This window comes from Octopus bimaculoides, chromosome 1 (genome assembly GCF_046866305.1).
Source record: "Octopus bimaculoides isolate indiv1 chromosome 1, ASM4686630v1, whole genome shotgun sequence".
Lineage (NCBI taxonomy): Eukaryota > Metazoa > Mollusca > Cephalopoda > Octopoda > Octopodidae > Octopus > Octopus bimaculoides.
The window spans coordinates 161,374,706-161,381,960 of NC_142928.1; the positions used below are offsets into that span (position 1 = coordinate 161,374,706).

The following is a 7,255-nucleotide window of genomic DNA, read 5'->3' on the forward strand; positions in this document are numbered from 1 at the left end:
CACCTGTCCTCGTCTGTTGTTATTATTTGTATATTCTCCCACTTAAGATAGCAATGCATTGGTTACTAAATGGTTGCTCAACTTGGAAGAAGCAGTAGCTAAATTTTCCTTAAATAAACCCTACTGTTTAAAACTGTTTGAAAAGAGCAAAGAAGTACACAATACTTTGAGACACAGATAAAAATGAATGACCATGAGATGGAATGCCTTTGAACATAGGTCTGTTCAGTCAGACCTGACCTGCAACTGGCTAATCACTATTTGCTAGATGTTCAACTATTCACTATATTCACCATATATATATATATATATATATATATATATATGGCAGAGTTTCAGAATACTCGCTGACATGAGTTGGATTTTCTGTTTTTGCAAGGATTTTTCATTTTTTTTTTCACCACAACTTCAGAATGAAGAGGTGGGACGAGAGCCTTTTCTAAAAAGATTTTTAAAATCCAAAAATTTTTTAACATTACTTTACACAAAATACCAACCACCACTAAAATGCCTTTTTTTTTTTTTTTTGTTATTTTTTCCATTTGTTTTAGCCATCTTGTATTTCAGATTCTGAAACCCTTCCAATTCACATTTAAAACGAAACAAAAATTCTTAATTCCCACTTCCCATCTACCTTTCACAATTAAAGAAAACAATAGATAAATAAAACCTACAAGTTGATGTGTGAGAAATAAAATTAGAATTTTGAAAAAAGTATCTTTAAAACGATTAATTTCAGTCAAATGTAGAAAATATTTTTAATCGAGGAAAATTATAATGGGGCCAAAAATATCTTCTTTCCCCCTTCTATCTTATAACAAGTTTATTGTAGCAATATCCTCTAAGTAAAACCTTATTTTATTTTTTGACTTTTTGTTTTGTGTGGAAGATGACGAAAATGGTATGTAAAAAATTAAACATGATGAAAATTTTGTCAACATAAATAAGCTAAGAAGTATTATATAGTCTTGTTTTTCTCTTAATCTATTATTTTATGTCCTTTAGAAAGAAGTTGTGATAGAATGGCAAGAGTATAAAAGTAATAAGAATAAAAAAGAAAAAAAAAATCATTTTAATCATGAAAGATACGGTGGGGGAGGGGTTAAGAACTTTTGTTTTGTTTTAAAGGCGAAATCCGAGCATTTCAGAACGTGGAATAAACAATTAATACTATAAAACATTTAATACAATAAAACGACTAAAACTAACGAGGGAAAAAAAACTTTTTTTATCATGATTGCTTTTTTTTTTTTTTTTTTTTGTTAGGGCGGGGGCTTTTAAAATACACGGATTTAAATTTGGATGACATGTTTCAGAATATGGAATATAAATAAGAAGCGAGGTGGTGATGGTTGTTGTCAAGGTACGAGAGTTGGGGGAGAAGTAGTGCAACGTTTAAAAAATTATGGATTAAATGTTTTTTTTTTAGAAAAGGGTACCCCAGGATTTTGGAAAATATTTTGTGGTGAGAAAAACAATTAATCAGAAAACTCCATATTATTTTAGTGAGCTCCGACACACACACACACACACAGATAAATAAATAAATATATACATATATTTATATATATATATATCTATATATATAGATATATATATAGAGAGAGAGAGAGAAAGAAAAGCTGTGTAGTTATTCAACGTTAAAAAAGAACGCTTAAACGTGTGTATATACATATATATATACACACACATATATATCTATGTATATATATACATGTATATATATATATATATATATATATATATATATATATATATATATATATACGTGTATATATATATATATATATATGTATATATAATAAATTATAGGGTAGCAAAAAAAATTTTAGAAATTTTATTTACCACCAGTGGTCTAGCGATGTCCTATTATAGGCATCTCTGCATTTTAAATATATATATATATATATATATATATATGACAAACTGTGTAGTATTCAACGTTAAAAAAGAGCGCTTAAATTAGTGTGTATATGTTTATATATATATATGTACACACACACACAAATATATATATATAAGCATACTGAATATTAAACTGCTGTCGCAAAATACATCGAATATAAATAAAATATATATTTACTGGGCCTTAACGACAATTATATGACCAAAGTTTGGCCTTTGAAACACTATATGTATAGTATTTATACATACGTGCGCGTGTGTATTCATTCATACATACACAAAGAAGCACAGACCGGAAAAAAACAAAACAAGAATATTCAGGTGTGCGAGAGAAAAAAGGTAGGATATTTATTTAAAAGAAAGAAAAGCTTGTACATGTGTCCAAGTGCAAAACTATATTTATCATGTAGTTTCATTGGGTAAATCTGAACTAATACCATATTTCGTTGTGACAAAATAATTACATGCATGAAATAAGAGATTTTTGTTCTCAGTTTGCAAATATGAAGCACGCGCTCGCGCGCAAAACACATGAGCGGGTGCATGTGTATGAGTGTGTGTACAGGCACATTTAGCGGTATCACATTTCTACGTAGGCAACACAAATAACGCAAACCGAGCCAACAGGGTAGCTTCTATGTGGTTGCACGATCTGCTAGAAATAGCAGCGAATTTGCAACCTACTCGTTTTGAGAAAATTACGAATACATTGACTGGATAATGTAATCCTGCAAAAACCCTAAAAAAGATGGAGTGTCTGTAATCATAGATCTACTCAATTTGTATTGACCTGGGACTTAACAACATAGTACATAATGTAAGAGTTGTGTGTGTGTGAATATGCGCGTGGTAAAAGACAAAACAATACAAAACTTGGAAACATACGGTGAACAGAAAGAAAGTCACCGAAAAAAAACTCTTAGCATTAATTGAGGGAAAAGTTACGGAATAATGTTATATTAAAATACCATAGATAATAGTTCAACTAACTGGTTAAACAATTATTTTAACTTAATTATTAATTTGACAATACATGACTTGTACACAATATAATGAATGGCTTAACACGAAAATAATCATGTTTTAATCAATATCTTAAAATCGATGAAACCAAAAAAACAAATATTTCAGTCATTCATTCAAGTTTACCAGTAACTTTTTTTTAACATAGTTTATCCGGAAGAAATTCCAAAATAACAAATATAGACAACACAATACCAAGGCCACGGGGTATTTAATACACACATATTTGAAATAGAATATGCTGTTCAAGATTAAATCAGATCTATTAAAAACTTAGAGGAGACTTTTTAACTGCACGAATTGACTGTGTGTGTCTACCTGTTTGGCAGTCCGTCTCTCTCTCTCTCTCTTTTTTTTCTTTTGTTTCAATCTTTGGACTGCGATCATTCTGGGGCACCGCCTTGAAGAGCTTTAGATGAACAAATCAATCCCAGAACTAATATATTAAGCCCGTTACTTTTGTCGAATCGCTAAGTTACAGGGATATAAACAAACCAACACCAGTTATCAAACACAACACATACACGATGGGCTTCTAGCTTCCGTCTACCAAATCCACTTACAAAGCTTTAGTTGGCCCTGGGCTATATATACTAGAACACACTTGCCCAAAGTGCCGCGCAGTGAGATTGCACTTAGAATCATGTGGTTGTGAATCAAATTTCTTACCACACAGAGCGACACCTGCACAATAAAGATAAACATTCAATGCATAAGTGCAAAAGAGTCAATTAAATGCTTCGTCACCGCAATCCATCAACGGGTTATCAACAATACCAAGGTAACTAATGTGTATTTATTTATTTAGCATTTGTTTTCTAGAACATCAACAGAGTGAGTAAAACGAACCAACTACAACTGGGAATAAAATATATTTTACAGCGCTAACCAGCTATTCATAATATCCACATATAAGCATACGTAATTGTTTATAAACATATAAACTGGCTGGTGTCTTGTATGGAAGAGATATTTGGTTCAAAAGCTGAAAGAATAGAGCACCTTCCAGCAGCCCATTACTTTCAAAATATTACTAAAGTATTGTCGATGTCATCGTCACCGCCATCATCATCAATAACATTACTATTATTAATATGATCATCACTATCGTTTGTATCATCGTGGTTTTAATAAATTTATAATACTCACCAATATCGTAATATCATTACCATCGGCATCACCATCAACAGCTTTACCACTGCCATCATCTTCAATATTATTGTAGCCTTCGTCGTCGTTGTCATCATCATCATCATCATCGTCATCGTCATCATCACCGTCAGTACATCCAACAACATCATTATCATCATCTATTATTTTTTCTAACTTACAATGCTAGCAGATGTAGTTACATTATAAATAACTTGTTGCTGTTTTGTTGTTATTGTTGTAGTTATCAACATTGTTATGGTGGTTGTCTTTGTTGCTGCCGTGCCTGTTGTTGGTGTTTATGGTAGTTAGTAGTGGTGGTGGTGGTGGTGGTGGTGCTGGTGGTGGTGATGAGGATGATAATGATGATAATGATGAAGATGACGTGTGAGATGTGATTTGAGATGCTCTGTCACGTCCACACTGACAAGCAGGATAAATAGTCAGAGTGGCAGTGTTTTGTCCAAGCGTTTAATACAAGCTACGATGGTATTAATAGTCTCCGCAGTGCAAAGTAACATCCGAGCACCGAGCCAGACACACCAGCAGTATTCTAGTAGTAGTAGTAGTAAGTGTCTGCCTGCCTGGAAGCAATCTAGTACATATCAGATAGCTGTTGTTGTTGTTGTTGTTGTTGTTGTTATTGTTATTGTTATTCTGTGGGTCGCACTTCCGACAATTTCCTTTTGATGATGGTAAAAGAGAGAGGAGGTGGCTGCTGCTACCATTACTACTACTACTACTACTACTACTACTACTGCTACTACTACTACTACTACTACTACTACTACTACTACTACTACTACTACTACTACTGTCACAGCAGTTAAATCCTTCATCGTAGTTTTAAGGGAACAGGTGGAATCGTCGTTAGAGATAGCGAACAAGTTGAATATGGATTCAGGTGCTCGGAAAAGTCGAACACCGAGACATACAGACCGACACGCGCTCACATGTAGCCGATATACACGTACATGCACACCATACATGATGCATACATACAATATACATGTATATATTGGCAAAAAAACAGCTCAGCATATAGATAAAAGAATACTTACACAAACATCCATACACTTACAGGGTGACGGACAGACCCCGTGATAGTCCCACAAGCGCCAAGTAAACATAGATATATATTTATGCATGTATATATTGTATTATACACAGTTGACGACGTAGCTTTTATCTTTACGAGACAGACAGCTCGCTCGTCTGAACTTTCAGACATACACTCACACATACATTACACACACTCACACTATTACACAGACTGCCTCACACTTAAACTCTTTCACACACACGTTTCTACTCACACATTTGTACTCACGCACATGCACTCGCTCGCACGTGCACATAGGTTGTAACGTACTCACACACTAATATACTAAAAAGAACAAGTACAAAAACAACTACAATACTGGTTATAAACTAGAGTTTGTCGATCAGTTAAAGGAAATTACAAGTGGCTGGCTTGTAATTTCACCAACAGCATTTGTAGCAGTAAGCCATCTAGTTATTGGTGTGATTCTCTAATAAGTAAACGACCACCGTCTCCGTGGCTCCTGCGATTAGTTGTGATGGCAGCGGTGGTAATAATAATGATTAATAGTAACGGCGTAGTGTTTCTATAATGACTATAACAAGGTTTGTGATTGTTAACTAGAGAAGAGTCGCTGAATATTATGAATAACGGATAAAAAGAAGGAAAAAACAAGGTAAGACAGGGAAAGAACTATATTAGGTATAAGGGAAGACTGATTTAGAAAGGGTAAACAAACCATATGAACGGTGAGAGCGAAACAAAAACAACGGTTGCGATTATAAAATAGCGTGTGATGCACTCGAGCAGACATAATCTGTTTCGTCCGATAGCAAGCAAAAAAGTGTTACTGAGTGGCTTTTGGATAAAATTAACTGTTTGGTTATTTTAATTGGGTAACATATTAGATGCTATGATGTTCACTCATTCCTCAAGGATATTAGCGGCGTAAGCGAAATAGAAAGGACTTAACTGAAAATGGATGGAAACCAACACTATAAGCACGATGTATGAAATGAACGTGTGTTTGAAACAGAGGACTGCCCGATGTCATTCCATGTGTAATACACACACATACATACACATATATGTGTAGCTGATATAGAAGCAATGACATAACGATATATCCGAGTTTGTATTCTTCCTCATTAATATATCTGTCACTGACCCCGTCACCGACAGGGTATTATTTACTTTAGCGCACGTATCTATCTTTATGTATATGTATATCTATATATATATATATATATATATATATATATATATATACATACAGGGGAGAATTCACCACAAAAAAAACAAAAGACGAAGACAGGTGGTGTAGAAAACAAACGGATGTATTAGTATAACGCTCGGGAAGTGAAAAAGTATTTAACGTTTCGAGCCTACGCTCTTCCACAGAAAGGAAGACTTAAAGAAACAAGGAGAGAAAAAAAGAATGTGTAGTGGCTAGCAATCTATCATATTCATATATATATATATATATATATATATATATAGTCATGTGTATGTATTTATATGTATATACATATCTAATCATTTGTGTGTATTTATGTTTATATACATACATTTGTATGCCTACCCATTCATGTCTAGCAGATTTTTTGTTTAGCTTTTGGACGACTGTCGTTCAGTTGCCGTTCCAGACATGACCATTGTGTTTTTTATTCTCATATACAATATAAAGGTATGAGTTGAAGGAAATTTACCTGGTATTTCTAACATATCGGAGACGTGGATATACCTAGATAAAATATAAATGTACATATGTACATTTATGACAAACTTAGAATAACTTTCCAGCAAAACTATATAATTTTTAAAATGTTAACACTGCCATCTAAATTTTACTTTATTTATTTATTTATTTATTCTTTTTTTTTGCCAGATTTATATTATGTTCGAAAAGCGTTGGTGGTCCTATTTGAACAGAACGGGGTTTGATTAAGGGTCTTCCGTATATAACCATCCAATCCTTTATCCGACAGTTGTATATGAAGAAATACTTCATCATCCAACTAACTAGAACCCGCCTATTTCAAGATTAGCTGAAATTTCAGGGAGATTTGGCTGCTATCTCTAGGAGTCGAATACTTTCATTGAGAATTCCTTGTTACACACACAAGCACATATTTG

The 7,255-nt window shown here is 33.4% G+C and overlaps 1 protein-coding gene across 2 annotated transcripts in view; it reads right to left on the bottom strand.

The window, feature by feature from the left end:
- The window catches only part of LOC106884427 (uncharacterized), a 111,288-nt gene extending 105,040 nt beyond the window's left edge, over window positions 1-6,248 (bottom strand). The window contains exon 1 of one of the 2 annotated variants that reach the window (XM_089361709.1): window positions 4,078-6,248. The gene's annotated coding sequence lies outside the window, so the exon portion shown is untranslated. The remainder of the gene's footprint in view (window positions 1-4,077) is intronic. The other variant, XM_089361711.1, reaches the window with a different exon arrangement.
- Window positions 6,249-7,255: the final 1,007 nt, after the last annotated feature.